This window comes from Lepidochelys kempii, chromosome 11, assembly GCF_965140285.1.
Source record: "Lepidochelys kempii isolate rLepKem1 chromosome 11, rLepKem1.hap1, whole genome shotgun sequence".
Classification (NCBI taxonomy): domain Eukaryota; kingdom Metazoa; phylum Chordata; order Testudines; family Cheloniidae; genus Lepidochelys; species Lepidochelys kempii.
This window is the reverse complement of record NC_136390.1, coordinates 22,936,522-22,954,802: the sequence shown is the minus strand read 5'-3', so window position 1 is coordinate 22,954,802 and position 18,281 is coordinate 22,936,522. Positions and strand designations below refer to the sequence as shown.

General features: G+C 40.8%; 1 protein-coding gene across 4 annotated transcripts in view; it reads right to left on the bottom strand.

Annotated features, from left to right (window-relative positions):
* ARHGAP15 (Rho GTPase activating protein 15) overlaps nt 1–17,785 on the bottom strand; it is a 463,932-nt gene extending 446,147 nt beyond the window's left edge. Inside the window, exon 1 of one of the 4 annotated variants that reach the window (XM_073305398.2) lies at nt 17,682–17,785. The gene's annotated coding sequence lies outside the window, so the exon portion shown is untranslated. Of the gene's footprint in view, nt 1–10,083; nt 10,335–17,681 lie in introns of those variants that run through there. The other 3 variants (XM_073305399.2, XM_073305401.2, XM_073305400.2) reach the window with 3 other exon arrangements.
* Nucleotides 17,786–18,281: the final 496 nt, after the last annotated feature.

Below are 18,281 nucleotides of genomic sequence, written 5' to 3'. Positions count from 1 at the left end.
ATTTTATTATGCTTGTAAATTTACAAACAATACAACACATTTTTGTATGCCAGTAGATGACACACTTTATATTAACTACATGCACAGTGTAAAGGCACATGCTGCTTTTATACATAAATTCTTTAGCAGTTCTCTTCTTTGGAACCAGGAAAGAAAAGATTGCAAAGGCCAATGGGGGAAACTCACACCTTTGTTTGGATGCATCCAGACTTAGCAAGAGTTACTGGTAACGCCTACGGTCAAGTTAAGGCCTCATTTTCTAAGGCTGGCAGGATATTTTGTCCAAACCCATGTGGGGCATTTTATGCTAATGATTTAATTAGCTAATTTGCATATTTACAAATAAATATAAGATTTGAAAACTCTGCTTGGATTTAGTGCTAATGAAAGGCATTGAATTGAGTCTGAATTTGCCTTACAGCAGTCCCTGGAGCAGTGGGAACAGGCATAGAGAGGAAAAATCTTATTGCCCAAACCTCTCTGAAGAGGGCTAAGGACTTATGGGGAGCCAGAAGCAGCATGGAGGGAGTTAGGAGTAGCTACAGGAGTGTTGTGGGGGGCATTGTTGGACAGGAGAGAAACCAGGGGATGGAGGAGGTTGCTATGGGTTGCATCACCCTGTCCTTCCATTAACCCTGTCGCTCTCCATACCCCATTTTCACATCGCTTGCTTCTCCCTTAGCTCCTGCTGCTTTTTAGTTCCTTCCAGTAGCTTCTGTCCCCACCTTTTCCTCAAGTAGCCCCTCCCTCTCTCCCAACACAACTGTTACCTACCCCACCAGCCCCTAGTTTTCTTTATCCACAGCCCCTCATCTCCCCTGGTTGGGTGCTGACCTCCATCACAGCCACCTCTCTGTATTTCCAGCCACACATCTGGGAATGGCAGGAGGAGCAGATAGCCCGCAAAGAGGGGGGCAGAGAGGATGCCTGGCTGTGTGGCCTGGTGTGAAACCTCTGCTGAAATTAGGTGCATGCATCAGACCATCCCTTTCCTCACCAAAAAAAAAAAAAAAAAAGAGTTGTCTCCCTATCTCAAGAGCACTTTCCCAGGATGTGCGAGAACCAGGTTCAAAGCACAGCAGCCCAAACCCCACAGCAGAATACTACTGAATATGTAAAGGGGCTGCAGCAACGGACAAAGGACACTTTCTGTACCTTCACGCGACAGGCATGACACCTGGCAGAGGCTGGATTTCCCCAACCCTAACTTCTGAACACGCACTCAGGGATTGCAGGAGGTAAATTCTGCCTTTGGCACTCTGGGTGAAAAATGAACACAGGTAATTGCATGTGCAAAGTTGTGCACATTTACAAGCATCAGAGAGGCATGTTGCTGAGCTCATCCAGAAACAGAGGGTCTCAGAGACTCAGGAGTTGGTTGGTCCAGGCAAAACAATTATAGACGGACCCTCTGGAACACAGAAGCTGTACTGACAAATCCAGTTTTTGTCCTCAGTCCTGCCTGCTGTCCCACAAAGTCAGACCACAGTGCCCCATAAAGAGCCCCACTATTCAACCAAACACAAACACTTTTAACCAAACTAAAAATTGTCCAAAAATGGTGTTTCAATTGAATCACAGTGTCTCACACAAAGCCCTTTGATTTCTTTGAAATCCTCTATTTGATGAAAATTCAAAATGACACATTTGGTATAATTTTTCATTTCCTTGTGGTTGGAAAACTCCCACTTTCATTCTTTTAATCTCCAGCAATGGGGAAAAGGATGGAGGAAAGTGAGAGAAAGTGGGTTTTTCCCCACTGAAATAAAACAAACATTTTAATGCTCTTTAATTAATTTAATTTTAATTTTAAACATTTAATTTTTTCATGAAAGTTATTTTTTTGACCAGCTCTACCCATTACCATCCTTAACTTTTTGGTTTAACTGTAATTATGTATCAGGAACACAGCCACTGGGGCTCTGCTAAGGCACAAGAGTCTACCTGAGTTAATCCATTTATGCATTTTTCTACAGAGCAGTACACAATACCACAATGTTTGCTTAGTTATATGGTGCTGTGCAGGTACTTTTAATTTGTAAGAGTTTTCATACATTACGTATAAGTACTTGCATTGATTCCATAAAGTCAGGCCACTGCCTTACCACAAAGCAGAAAGATGATTCTGAGGGGAAGATAGCATCATTTCTAAACTCTGGTTTGCATGCATTTTATTTGGTCATATGACAACACAATATACAGCGCAGACATAAATTCATCACCGTCTCAGAGCAAGAATGTGCAGCGTGTTGTAAGTCATTTTTCCCCATGGGAAAAAAATGGTGGCTGTGGTAACTCAAGGAACATTGCCATTTGTGTTTATTTTTCATGACAAGATGTCAATTATCTTGCACTCTAATTGTAGGTGTCAGTTACCAAAATAACCTTTTAATTTTAGTTTCCTTCCAAGTCACTTTTCTCTTCTTTCCTCCTTGTGATTTTTGCACCTCTATTAAGTCTAATTTCCCCAGACTACTTCCGTAAATAGAAAGGATAATGAATAATGGCCATGGAAATGCCAAACATAAGAAAATGGAGACATTGCAAGGGGGAAAAAAATGGACCTTGTCACAGTTTTCACAGGTTCAGATCTTCATCTGCTACTCTGTCTCCAGGGTGAATGGGATATTGTACATCAACAGGTAATATTACCCTTACCAAGTATGACAGAACTAAAAAGGCCAAACACTCCTTTCATTATCCCACATTCGCCATTAAACCAACCAGTAAAAAGCCAAGGCCTGTGACTGAGGCAAAAAACAAACTATAAAAGCTGAAGGTGCTATCTGCACAGGAAATGAGAATTACAAAATCATGCCAGCCCTAGTCAACTCCACAGGAAAAGCAAAACAAAACAACACATACTTCAATGGCTCAGAGTTATCTATTCTAGAAAAAGGAGAGGGACGTTAATTCATAGACCCGGGTCTGAAATTTTTTGCTAGTTATTTTCAGTTTTGTGCTCTCAGTGTACAAGATTACTGTTCACATTATTTGTATTAAAGTAGGACTCAAAGCATGCTGGATGCTGAGCAAACACATAGGATGACACTCTCTGCACCATGGAGCTTACAATGAGTGGATAAGATAGACAAACCAAATACAAATGAAATGACTGAAGGGATAGGAACCACACATCCAGTTACTTTTTTCACTGTCCTGAGTACCTCTCACCTGCCCTCCCCTCCTTCTTTCACTTTGGCTAGGCTTCCCTATCAGCCTGTTCTACCACTACTATGACCTCCTTCTGCAGCAGAGATTCAGCTAGAGAGCTTAGGAGATGGACAGAAACAGCAAGTCATGGGGAGACAATATTAATGGCATCTGATTAATGGTTTTTGAAGGTCAGAGGCTTGCTGGGGAACAGGGCTCACATGGCCTCTCCTGTTCCCTGTAGTCGCTTGCGCCATCCCCCAAAAACCAAGGAGTGGAGCACAACTCTGGTAGATATTTTCCCTCCTGGAAGGTGACAGCTCACGTAGCAACATGTTATGAGAGAGCAGATGGCATTGGTGGCCCAATTACAGAGACGATGTGTAACTGTTGATAGTGGGGGAGCATATATTTTGAGCCCACTGTCCGCAAAAGAAATAAAAATATAAACCCTGACAAAAAACTTGGGGGGGCACATGATCACGCATGCCTCCCTCACTCCATGCATCGCCTCTGCCCGATTACCCCGTAACAGCAATTATTTCTATCTTGAAGTCACTGTGGAAATACATGGATACACTCTCTCCAAGATTTAGAGCAAGACAAATATATTTGAACCACACCAATTTCAGAGGCAATGTAAAAATATTATTGTCCCAATTCTCAGCTGTCTTGGGGACGTTGTGTGCCATGCTGGTGGCCAAAACAGTCCTTACACCAACATATCTTATACAACACAACTTCGATATTTTGGTCGAAAATGCCGATTTGTTTAAACCAAAGCTTTTCACAGAAACATATCTGTTTTGTTTCTCAGGTCCAAGTTGGAATTTCTGAGCAAAACCAGAGAAAGAAAGCATATACCTCTCCCCTTCACCCCCCCAAACAGCCAGTAGCCCAGGGGTCATAGCAGCCATTTGGGATGTAGGAAACCAGGTCTTTGCTCTGTCTGATTCAGAACAGGGCCTTGACCCCATCCCAGGTGAGTGTCCTAACATCAGAAGCTTAACTTTAAAAAAAAAATTCTGAAAGGTCTGATTTTTATTACAATGTGGAAGGGAAATAGGTTTTAAAACCTCAAACTTTTTTGCTAAATGTAATTCTTGTTTTCCTAGTGCAGAGGGAAAGGAATGCCATTGTGGCCTGGATCATCTGCAGCCACTTTAATTTAGAGCAGCATTCAAGCCCTCCCCTGAGTCATGCTGAGCGCATCTCAGCCACAACAGATCAGGAACTATGATCAAGAACTATTCTACACAGTGCTTCTGGGTGAGATTCTCATCCTTGTTCCTACCCCATATGACACAGAAAAGGTCCAGAATGGTGTAAAGGCCCCCTATCCACCCAAGGGAGGATTTTTCTAGCATAGGCTTAGTGGAAGACAGCCATAACTCTCTCTTCTGGGGACTCCCTCACAAGCTCAGGGGTAAGGAGAGGCTATGGGTGGGGGAAGCAAATGTTGCTATGTTACAAGGCAGCCCTGAAGAGACTCTGGGCAGCACTGCAGTCCATAGGCAGCTTGCCATAACTTAGGCTTTCTCTACACTACCCAGCTTTTAATAACACAGTTAGAATCATAGAATATCAGGGTTGGAAGGGACCTTAGGAGGTCATCTAGTCCAACCCCCTGCTCAAAGTAGGACCAATCCCCAATTTTTACCCCAGATCCCAAATGGCCCCCTCAAGGATTGAACTCACAACCCTAGGTTTAGCAGGCCAATGCTCAAACCACTGAGCTATCCCTCCACCAAAACTAAATTCACCCTGCCTAGGTGCCCTCAACACGTGGAGCTTCCCCATGTGCCAGCACTTGGAGACTGTACAAACAAGGAAATCTGTGTTAGGGGAAAGGGGCCACACAGCAACAGAAGATATATGCAAATACAGAGGCAAGGATAGCCTGCTTCTCCCAGTGTCTTTGGCAGCAGTCAGGCTAACTCCCTTCCCGCCCCTCTGCTGGTTGTGCCGCTACAGCTGTGCCTCTAAAAGGCACACAGCGTAGCTGCTGTTTGTCGGCAGGAGAGAGCTCCTGCTGACAAAGTGCTGTTCAGACTGGTGCTTTTTGTTGGTAAAACTTCTCTTGTTCAGGGTGTGTGTTTTTAACACCCCTGAAAGACAAAAGTTTTGCCAATAAAAAGTACCTGCACTCCAGATAGACCTGGGGTAAAATTACCTAAGTGACTAAGAGCCTAAGATCTAATAACTTGCAATGGAAAAAGTTGCCTAGGCCCTTTTGAAAATTTTAGCCATAGTATCTTCTGGCTCCTCCTGGTATACGCCACGTTATGGATTACCATATCTTCTTTGCCAAGCAGTTTTCTTCCAATATTGTGAACAAAGAAAATCATCAGCAATCCTCCTCATAGGACTGTCTTCTTTACTGTTCACTTGAAGGACTCTGTCTTCTTCCATTCCTTTTAAAGTTAGGCTGACCAACAGGCAATAACACATTCCACCAAATACCAAAGAAAAACAAACCGGCATAAAAACTCCTTAACATTAAAACCAAACCGTAGTATCATCAGAAAACAGCAGCCACTCTAGCACCTTGTTTATTCAAATCAGCAGTCAAGTTTGTTCAGCATTTTATAATCTGCTACAGGTGGAGACAAATTCATTAAAGCGTTCAGAAACGAGTCTTATATCTCTTACAAAGACACAGATAAATATAGTTCTTGCCCGAAGGAGTTTACGATCTAAGAGATGATAATGAGCTGACAGGATACACTGGGAAAACTAGAGAAAGTAATAATCTAAAGTTTGTTTTGTTTTTCCCTTTTTTATTGTAAACTCACAATTTGTTCCAACAATTAATGACCCCCACTGTTGAAATATATGCCTTCTTTCCAGTTTTAATTGGTCTTTCTTCAGCTTCCAACAACTGGATCTCTTTATGTCTTTTTATGTCAGATTCAAGAGCCATCTATAACACACCTTTTTTTCCATATAGGTATTTGTAGATCATGATCAAGTGACCTCATGACTTTCTCTTGGATAAACTATATAGATTGAGCTTCTTTAGTCTCTCATTATCTTTTCCAGACCTTGAAACATAATTGTAGTTCTGAACTCTTTCCAATTTGCCAACATCCTTTTTGAAGTTTTGACACCACAACCAGACAGAGTATTCCAGTAATGGTCTCCCTGTTGGTATATTCAGATGTAATATCACTTCCTGACTCCTCTTGATATTCTCCCCTGCTTATACAAGAATCACTTTCTCCTTCTTTGTTACAGCATCACACTGGGGATTCATATTCAACCAGTAGCCCTTTTCTGTGCCAGTGCATTCTAGAATATGGTCTCCCATCTCGAGTGACTGACATTTAGCCGTATTAAAATGTAACTATATTAAAATATGTGTTGTTCAAATGAGCCCAGCCTGCCAAGCAATACAGCTGGATCTGTATTATTGATCTGTTCCCATAGTTATTTACTACTCTATCAATGTGAATCATCTGCAACTTTTAAAAGCAATAATTTTATATTTTCTTCCAGATTATTGTTAAAGATATTGAACAGCATTGGGCCAAGAACAAATCCCTGTAGAATATGGTAGGGGCCATGTTTTAGAATATATTTGCACAGTTCCTAGCACAATGAGGCCCCAATCCTGAATGGTGGCCCATAGTCACTACTGTAATACAAATAATAATATGTTTTCATACCACACTCTCCTTAAGCAGCCTTAAGATCCCAAACTACCAAATCCTGTATTCTGTGAGGTTCTGAACTGTTCCATTATATAGGAAGGCTATTTTCAACTTCTTTCATTCTCTCTCTCTTGCAGTTTTAAAACTTTATATATTTTTTCCGGATAAAGACTAGTTTGACCAAGGCAAGTAAATATACACATTTTCAATCATGATAAACAAGTACAAGAAAAATCCTTAATGGTTCACACTTGGAATAAGAACATTGTAGTTCTTATGGGATTCTGGTGCCATTTAACAGTTTGCTTATAATCTGTTCAAAATACATTATGACTACAGGAGTCAAGTACCCTTTTCTTGATTCTGATCTCACCACAGAATCCACCTAAGTCAATGGAGTTACAATAGCAGACAACTGGGGTGAAATTAGATCAGACTCAAGCACTAACTCACCACATTTCTTGAGAGAAAAAACAAACTGACCATTCCTCCACAAGGCTACGAAGACAAAGATGGCAATGTCATGTGTGTATATATATCATAGTCAAACTATGTGTCTGTTATAGTATTTTGGGTAAGATTTGGATCTGCTTTTTTGCTTCTTTTCTACTTCGAACTCTACCATCTACAATTCTATGTATTTGTACTAAAGTTTAAGAAAAGCACAATATTTCATCCTGCATACTTGAGCACCAATCTGGAATATAGCTTACATCCACACTTTTTCTATGGTTCCACAGAGTAGGTGCCAACATACTCTTATGTTTTAAAATGTACACAGTAATATAGCTTGCAAACTGTTATTCTTCAATTCAGTGATTTCCTGTGTGGTAACAATAGTATTAAAAATACGTTAGGTGTGGTTTGTTGCCCGAAATAGTTTGGTTGTAGCTTGTTATTCAGATATTTGTTTTAGTGGCTCATTTACAGTATCTGAAGTGGCCAAAAAATTAAGACAAAAGAACAATAAACCAAATGACTGCTTTGTTGTTGTCCTCCTTTGTGTTACATTTAGACAAAGCTAGGTAGGTGGCATGTGCGTACCTTTTTTTACTCTTATTACATGTTTTGATAAAAATATGAAAATTCAGTAAAAGAGCTGTGTATTTCAAAAGCTGTAGTTCAGTTTGTCTCCGGATTTGGAGAAAGGAGATGTGATGGAAGAGAAATAGAGTGGGTACACTGTGGACAGGGTGAGAGACGTGAACAGTAGTCTGATAGTAGCATGTTGGTGATAGCTGCCCTTGCTAGGTGTAAATAGAGGACTGAGGCCCAGATCCTGTCCTACATTAGGGCAGCTTTGTGCTACTCTGGAATCTTGCCTGTATTATGACTGCAGTCCCAGCTACAAAACCTTAAAACCTGCCCCCCAGCCACGTATGGGTGCATAGGCCCCTAAAAGAAGCAAGCCACAGAGTTTATGTCTACACTGCAGTTGGAGTCATGGACTCCAGCTAGCTGGAGTCATGCTAAATCGGCTCCAGCTAGCATGCTAAGAATAGCAGTGTGGACATTACGGCAAGGGCAGCATCTTGGACTAATCTCTCCAGTCTAAGCCCTTGTGACCCCTGGGTTCAAGCTCACATGGCTAGCTCGAGCTGCCACCCATGCCAGAATGTCCACACTGCTACTGTTAACATGCTAGCTTGAGCAGAGAGAGCACTACTCTGTGTAACCTGGCTGGAAGGCATGTTCCCAGCTGCACTGTAGACATACTCAGAGAGACAGACTCATTAGGAAGGGTCTCTGCTGTGCTCTATGATGCTTCTTCCACGATAGCATGGGAAACGTTTGAGGGACCAGGCAAGTAGTGGTAGACTCTGTGATGAGCAAATAGTTCAATAATTAATCAGATCTAATGCTCAGCCCTACAAACATACTTTTATTGACTTCAGGCTCTTTTTCTGGCATTCTGTGACCTGGCAAGTGAAGATTCCATTTCCCTCCCCACCAGTCCCTGTGGGACTGCATAACACTTGGTTAGTGGGGAGAGGATTAGTGTATAGCACAAAGGGAACATTAGAGAGTATGGGGTCAGAGAGAATTTTAATGTCTATAAGTGACTACTGCATAAATCAGTTCACACACGTCACTTGGTTCTGAGTTACATCATATGAGGGTTATTTTAAAGCATCAGGGGTTTTACAATTTTGCTAATGTCCAAAATCACGGTATGTGACAAAAATCACTGAGGCTTTACCCCCCCCACCCCCCGCCTCCGCCATTTACTGAAAATGGGATGTGTGGTCTTAATATTTCAGTTTTTTAAATAGAACCCAAAGCTCAAAGTGTACTATATGGGTTACATTACTTTTGTGGCTTACTTAAGTTACAAAAACATAACAGGCAATAGAAAGAATCCACGTGAATATGAACTATTGCAAAAAAAGAACCCTCCCCATGCAAACTGCTACTTACAGTACTTCCTGTTTGCAACATATTTAATGTCTTACCTTAATCTATTTGACTCATAACCAAGCTGATTTCCATTATTAGGCTGCGTAAACTACATAAAATATACTCCAGATATGTTGAATATTGACTCTGTTTCAGTGCCAAAAACAGCTGGAAAAATATCAGCTGATGTTCAACAAACTAGAAATTGTTTGCCCATTATGCTGTTGACAGTAACAATTGCTGTCAGCAGCAGAGCTAGGATCACATTGATCCAATTAGTTTAATGCTAGACCGGATACAGCTAGAGAAATGCTGATCGATGTGTTCCTATCACTGCTCAGCTTGGGCAATAGTGTTTGAGCTACTACAGGCCAGCTATACTCCCAACTGTGTGTAGCAAAGGGAAAGAAAAACCCTCTGTCAATACAGAAATAAAATTATGAAATTCTAACCAGTGTATACAAGACTGAGTAGATCTAAATGCAAAAGTTTCACTCTACTCATGCATATGATGCTTCTTAATGTTGTTTCCAGAATACTGCAAAATGAGAATTTTTCATTTTGTATAAGAAACATTTTTCACTAGGAAGTTGGATGTCATAAAAATCCTGAATTTTCACCAGTTTTTAAACCCATATTGAACTGTACCTTTTTTGAGATTCTAAATTCTTTAAAAAAGTGTTGTTTCCTTCATGCTACCAGACCAGATCAGAGCCGATGAAATACCATGAGAAAGGTTGTTTTTGCAACAGTTTCAGTGGCAACAAGAAGTAGAAGTGCTAGAAATCTCACAGAAAACCTGTTTGAGATATTTCCAGCACCATTTTGCAAAACGTATCTGGGCAAGATTCAGATAAGCGCCCAAACTATAGATACTTACCTGAAGCAGGCACCTGATGATGAAAAGTTTGGCACAATTCTACATCCAGCACCAAAGAACTTCAAATGAGTGAAGCAGTAAGTATTCCAGTGACTCAAGAAGACCTTCCTGTGTTGTACAAGTTCTGACTTCACAACTGTGCTAACACAAATTTCACTTTCATTTTGACTATAGCTGTGCCTTCACTAGAAAAAAGGGTGTGCTTTTAACCCATGTTAAACTAAGCTCTATTAAAATCCAAGTGAATACAAGGCAACAGTAGATTTAACCTGTTAACTGGGTGAGGAAAATCCAAAGGGAGGAGCCTCAACCAGTTTACACAGGTTAAAATCATAACTGTAACTGCCCTATCTTCAAAGCAGGTTAGTTAATACAGATTAAAAACTCATTTTTTTCCTAGTGAAGACAAGGCCTGTACGATTGGTGGCTCCAAGTTTATTGCATGGGAAAGGCAAAAGAACAAACTTTCCCAAGTATTTAAAAACATGATAAAAATGTTTAAAATGGTTATGCAACCAAAGGCTTTTTCTTTCTGATGCTATGACAAGTTGCAGTTGGTGTCCAGAATAAATGATAGGGATTTGGCCAGCTAGATACACCCCAAATATCCCCCCTGTGCACACACAAAATTATTATTGATATCTCAAATAAAATCTACCAATCAACTAACCCACCTGGAATTCTTCCTATCTCACATTGTCTACAGTAGCTCCTAATTTATAACTCCTAGAACAGCTCTCCTACTCCTCCTGAAAATGAGCAGGGTCCCTGCCTTCCACTTCCCACCTGAAAAAACAACAGGAATCTAATTGATGTATTTCCTACATTCCTCGCTCCTTGCCTGGTCACAGGCTTCTCCTGCTTTCCTTTTTTCCAGTTACAGTCCTCTGCCTACTGTTTTCTTGAAATCACAAGCTGGCCAGCTCCTCAATCCCACTTCAGGTTTTCCCCATTGGGCCTCTGGTGCAGTTCCTGAAGTGAGGGCAGTACTCTGCAATAGGGCTGCAACTTTTCACTCTTTGGGGCAAACTTTTTTCATCCCCACCAGCAACTGTAAATTCAGCCTTAGTGGCTAGAAGCCAGCAAGCCCCTCTGGTCTCTCCCTGTCTCTTCTGCACTCCATGGACCTGCCATAGTGAAGGATCTGGGCACTGCCAGCCATCCCAGATTGCATTCTAATGATACACTGAATGGACTACAAGCTGGCTGCTCTTTCTTCCTTCACAGCACTCTTCTCCCCTACCCCTTGAACTTCTCTCCATTATGCTGCTGGAGAGAAGGTCGGAAGAGAAAGGCATCTGCCCCAAAGGGGATTTGTTCAAGGGAGGTGATTTAATTGGCCTCAATTTACTTGACATCACTGGCTATTACTAAAGCACCTGGTTGTCAATAAGGGAGAAACACCTATGGTACCTTAAGTTATTTTTAAAGGAGGTATATGTTTAAAATATTAAATATTCTTTAATCATGTGCATGCTTAGCACAAAGTGAAGAACCCAAGAAATAATAATATCTCATTCTTATATAGTGCTTTCCATCAGAAGATCTCACAGCACTCCAGTCTCTCAAGTCCCACGTTAGTGTCCTAATCACTGGACCATAATGCATACCCAGTCCTACTTTACTGTGACAGACATATCCAAAGACACCATATTTGTCAAGAACAATAAAACAACTTCCCGTTTGTACGTAACAGCATATCACTGAGTATCTACACCACAACACATAATATAGCTAGTGTAAGAAACCTTTTCATTTTTTTAATCACTTTGTATATATATATTATTTTCACTTTGATTAATGTATTATTTTGAGTTCCACATCTTAAGCTACATTTACATTACAGCCAGGATTGACACTCTGAGATCCATCCATCGGTCTAGTGAAGACCCACCAAATCAACAGCAGATTGCGCTCCAGTCAACCCCCACAATCTACCCCCAGCGAGAAGAGCAAGGTAAGTTGATGGGAGAGTTTCTCCTGTCGATCCCCTGTGGTGTAGGCCCCGCAGTAACTCGACCTATGGTATGTCGACTCCAGATACATTATTCACGTAACTGGAGTTGCATAGCATAGGTCAATTTACCGCGGTAGTGTGGACATAGTTAGTGAAGTGCCACCTCCTCATCCTGCTGGCTTTCAAGAAATGACCATGTTACAAAGATCCAAAAGTACAATAATGAAAAAGGATGATAAAAATCAGGGAGAAAGTCATCCACTCTTATTGACTTCTATCTCTACAGGACCTTCTGGTTCTTCAACAAGCATCCCTGCATGCTACTCAAACCAGTATCACTGGAGCACTAGAGAATCTCAGAGAACAGCCACAGAGGAAAAGCAAGAATCAACTGACGGAGGGGGCCAGTTTCTTTAGCCAATTATTTAGGCTAGAAACCCTCCTGACCCTCTCCACATATTACTTTATTGAGGCCAACGGACTACCACAAGGAAGGGGGTGCTATGTACTAATAGTTGTACTGTTCCCAAATCCTTTGGGCTGGCTCTGAACAGCCATAGGGTCAGTGCTGCCTGACATTGTAAGAAGAGCAGTCATAGGAGTTTTGAACAACTAGTCTATTGTCACTTCCTCCTCTTTTTCTTTCAAAATAACTAAAATATAACATCGGCCAATGGTATGCTGACCTAATTCAAGCTCAAACAACCTCTCACCCAGATCTAAAAAACCAGGTGGCCCATGTGAGAGCTACTCACAGTCAAGAGGAGCCATAAGAATGGTGGGTTTGGCTCAAACACTAGGTCTACTATATGGAATGATTATTTTACTAGTCCCAGAGACAGAATAATGGTTTTGATTCAAGCACTGATTCTGTTGTTTGGGATTATTATTATTAGTGGCAAAAGTCGTGGACCGCTCTTTTCACTATAACTATGAGTTATAGTTCCCTCTCTGCTGCCCAGAGAGAGAGAGTTTAGCAGCATGCTGGCTAGCTGGCAAACAGCTATAGGTGCTAAGTGTCTGTGTGCAACATAATGACAAATTTGTGTGTGTGATATCTGATTCAGCAACGGAATGTACCATATGTCACAAACTTTACTTAGGGTGGGGTGGGAAAGGAAATTACAAGAACAAGAGCAAGCACAGTCTTAAAACACATTTTTTGGCTTGCTCTCTTTTCATTTGTCTGCCTTATATTTTTTTTTCTTCTTATGATATTGCAGTAGTGCTGAAAACAGATATGTTAGACCTGAGCCAGGCCCAACTCCAGGAACACTTTAAGGTCCATGGGACAGGGACAGTGTCAATTTACACATTGTTAAGTGTCTAGTTAGTACAATAAGATGCTGAGTTTGACATACCACAATAAAAATAAAATATTTTCAGGTATATTTAGGGTATCTGCAAGTAACACTCTAAGAAGCTCAGGTATTTAATACCCTTCCAGCTCAAATGGGAAACCATTCTGTTGGGAAAATGTATTACTTTACCACAATAAGTCAGTGTCTTAACCAACCATTCATCACTTTCTCTGGAATCTCTAATGACCTGAGCTTACTTAAGGTGTTGGGTTTTTTTAAAGTATTTTTAAAGGACCTATATGCTCCCTTAGTTAATATTTTGCCAAGTAATTTGTGAGCCTAAACAGTCTTAGAAGGTCAGTTAGATAATACCAACATCTGTTATGTAGCCCTTTAATTCTAACAACAACCCAGCTGAGTAAAGCCTGCTGTAAAGGTGGGAACACTGATACAGACAGGTTAAGGATCTAAGTTTTCCAAAGATACTAATTTGGGTTGCTGACCTGAGTCAGATGTTCCGGGCACTTGCAGACCCTACTGACTTTAATTGGAGCAGGAGATGCATTGACAATTTGGGCCTACATGACACTAAAACATACTTAAAAACCACATTATTAAAATTCATATAGACTAGCAAATGAGAGGGTCTAATATATAATGAGGGTTGGGGACAGAAATGGGAGATTAACAGTGTTCATTGTAAAATACACCTTTGGAAAAAAAATCATTGAGATCCTTGTCAAAATCAGGGAGAGATGGACCAAGATGGGCTTCAAGGTGTGTGTGGGAGGAGAGCAAGTTCCACACCCTAGTGCCCAATGCAGCAAAGGCACAATCACCTGTGGACCCAATACACAATAGTGGCCTCTCTAAAAGGTGGATATTTTGTGAATGTAGACATCTGTCAAACTGAGGGTCAGAGAGCTCCCCAGTATAGCCCGGGGCATTCAAAGGGCATTCAAAGCTGGAAGTGTCAACCTGCCCCTAACTTAAAGAAGTCAAGGCAGCTATAACACGTTCACAATTGCTCAGACAAAGAGCGTATGTGCTGCTGCATTCTAAACAAGCTGGAAGTAATGGAGACCCCTGCTGTGAGCCTCACTAAGAGGGTATTACTATAATTAGGCCTCATAGTCACAACAGCATCTGCTGCTGTTACAAGGTCATCACAGGATAAATAAGGGCACAGATTTGGGCAAATTATGCAACTAGAAAAATCACTTTTGTACTATGCTTGGGCAGTTGGCATACCACGGAAGAAGCATGGCCAGAAGTTATGCTGAGATTCTTAACCTGGCTCACTGCCTCTGAAGAAAAACCTTAAAGAAGACCAAAGCTTCTTCATATAGACAACTTCCACCAGTAACGAAACTGTAGGTTCTGATGCATCCAGGAAGTGATATCAGATAGTGGAGAGAATGAACTACTGAGACCAGGCCAAGAGATACACAACTGTACATTCTCAACTCAAAGAATAAGTCATGTAAGTTTGGGGAGAATACCCTGTACTTTTCATACAAAAGAAAGTCATTTAAGTGCAAACTGGAACACAGCCTTAACTAAGGAACCACAACCAGTGTCTCCATAATTACACCAGCATTCTAACAATACTCAAAATTGTCTTTTAAAATGATCACCCCAAAAGGCATTATATATATGCTGAGTAGACAGGAGAACTTAACAGGTGCCACATTTCAAATCTCTCATTGATAACACATATGTCCATTCTCACAGATTGTCTGCTCTCTTCTGTGCATGACTGGCAAGCATCAAGAGAAGGTTTCTGGAGGAGGGAATAGATCTCTGCAAGTTTAAGAACAGTTAGTAGCCTTCCCTGGCAAAGGCACAGTCATAACACTTGCTTATAGAAAGATGGGAAAAGATCAGAATTGCAGGTGGTCAGCCTCAAAGAACCCAGAGGACTTTGCTTTTGACCAGCCAACAGGAGATAGTCCATCAGTTGCCTGTAATTCCAATAGTCCAGAGGCCTTCCCCACCTCTGTATCAAACTCCAAAATCTATGCAGAGTGTAGCAAACACACCATTTGGAAGAACTAGTAAAGGGGTGAAGCATTGTGAATTTATCAGACTGCATACTGCCTGAAAGCTTGGCTGGGAGCTCTCTCTTTAGTATTCATGACTGGGGACAAGTAACAAATCTTGGCATCAGCTATAACTCTTCTCTACAACTGAGTAAAATAGTGTGGGTTAGATTGTGGCTGTAGTGCTAAGTAGGGGGCAACACATAATAATACTTACCCAAGAGAAGACCAGAGTCACAATTTGGCTCCTACTTCCTTTTTTGCTTCAGAGTGGAAAATATCTACACCAGCTCATTACCTGGTTACTTCTCTCCTCACACCTGCATTGGCCAGCACAGTGGGAAGAGAGTGGGGCACAGTTAAAAGGTACCTGTCAGTTCCCATTCACACATCCATTCTCCATTCACCTGTGTGCAAGAGGAGTAGTAGCCTCACAGAAGCTGTGTTAAGATACGCAGAAGATACCATCACAACCTAAACATTTGCCACACTTTAGAGATCACGGTATGGTAGTAGCTTCTAAGTATAGGAAGATAATGTGGATACTGTTTATACGTGTGGGAGAGAATGATCTATCACATTTCAAATAAGCACCCATATGTACCAGCATAGGGTTAGGGTATAATTGGGTAGATGGGGACCTCCATCTGGAAAACAGAGCACAGACCTTTCTTTTCTGGGAAAAAAAAAAACATGTTTTTAAGTTGAATTACCCTTGGGAAAAGTGGGTTAAACTACAGGGGGAAGAAAGAAAAAAAGAAGTTGTGAATTCAAACAAATTTTGCAACTCTCCAAAAAAGTGAATTTCAAATGACCAACAGCACATTGCAACAGTAAACATTAAAAGTATCAAACAGACAAATACAGAGTCTTTTTATATAAACTATGTTCCTTGTATTTGCCTTCACTGCTTTAGTATACACAGAATGCTTTTGTCTCTGAGAAGTTCAGACACTTTGGGTTGTCATCACAGTAATAAAAAGCCTGTCCTCCATACACAATACAGTCAGTATGCAAATTGCAAAAGGGAACTTCAAACCATGTATGATTTCTCTCAGCTATGACCCAAATTTCCAGAAAATAACCAAGCTATTTTTTGTGATAAGGCACTCATTTACAAATGTGACTGAGTTTTGCATAATATGCAAAGTAACCAAAAATCAAACCTTTGTTATATTGTCCCACAAAATGAAATCTTAAAATGCTGACCATCATTAAAACATAACAGTGTGTCATGTGTACGTCTTGCTGATTAGTTATTTCTCCGAGTAAGATTAAGGGCCAGATTGTGAGATTTATACACAGCGCCATGTTAAGGGCAATTCAGAGCAATATGGTCCAAAGGGAAGCTCTGGGAGAGACTGTGGTTCAGGAAGTATAACCCCGCTCTGAGCAGATCAGAGTACAGAAAGAACATGTATAATGCATCATCCAATAGGTCATGTCTACATTAGCATCTTCCCGGAAGTATCCCACCATTGCATTTCCACTGAAACAGCTCCATTATTATGATAATAATAGGAACACTAGTGTAAATAGGGAACAGATGTTTTACCACCCTATTATGTAGACTTAAAAACACCTGTCTTCTATCTGCATTAGCACTCCCATTGTTGCTATCATAGGTGCTGCTGCAATGGTGATAATTTAACAGTGGGAGATTTCCCAAAATACGCTAGTGCGGTCTTGTAATGGTGCAATGTTCTCCTCTCTCCCTTTCCAGCCAGGACAGGGGAGACAATAGTTATAGCCTTGCCTCTTTCTCACCCCCTTTGGGATGGTTTGCACATGAGGTGTTACAAGGAGGGAGTAGTCACTTGGCTCATTAGACTGCAGGGGCTGCAGTTGTCTCTCGTCCTTGCACTGCAGTACAAATAGTGTAACAGTACTCCTGGCGTTTATGGAGCTACATGACCCCATCATGTAATAAGCGCATTAGCTTCCACAGAGAGGAGAAGGCTTTTTTTACTCTCCCTCCTTCCTTTTCAGAACAGTTTAGCCCCAAACAATAAAGTTCCAAACTCTGCCCTAACTTCCACAGCTGTGTGAATGTAACTGAGGGCTGGTGTTGGCCCTTTAATGACTATATACTTTTGTGCACCCTTCACAGTTGCTTATACCATATGCTTATAGTACTAAAGTTAACAAATAATGCCAAGAGGAATAAAATAATCATTTAAATATTAAAATTTGTGTCTAAAATTGTCTCTGTGAAAGGATATATAAACATACCTCTTATCACACATCTTTAACAATAGGCTTCATGAATTACATTAAGGTTAATGTAAGGTTCCTTACCTACAGAATCATGGACGTCTTCTTCTTATCTCCAACTGCCATCAACTTGCGACTGTTTAACTATTTCTAAAAACGGAAACCATGTAGGTCACATGTCTAAAGGGTGCAATTGGTTTAATCTCCCTCAGCTTATAAAGACAGAAAGAAAGCAGGGTGGGGAGGGAGTAAAAAAACCACTTCCTGCAAAGCAGGAGCTAACCACCGTACCGATAAGTCACTTGCATCAACGTCTATAGAAGAAAACCTTGAGTCTTGGATAACAGGCAGCACAATAGGACAAAAACAGATTTTTTTTCCAGCTAAAATTACAATAAATGTAGAGAATAGCATTAATTTTTTGCAGATGGTAAATATGCTGTTTCAAAGGAAATGCTGGGAGGAATTGTGCTGCTAAGCCCTGAGACAACTTCCCTTTTCTTACCTTCTGTAAATGCTTTGAGTGCTAAAATAAAAAGCTTGCAACAAATCTACTTGTGCATTTTTTAAAGGGAGGTTTAGTAAACATGTTGCTTACCATTCAGTTACTTGGAGTTTGTAAAACAATAATTCCAACCACAGTAAGTACTCAGAAGGTTTACTAGAGAAGTTATATCTGTTTCA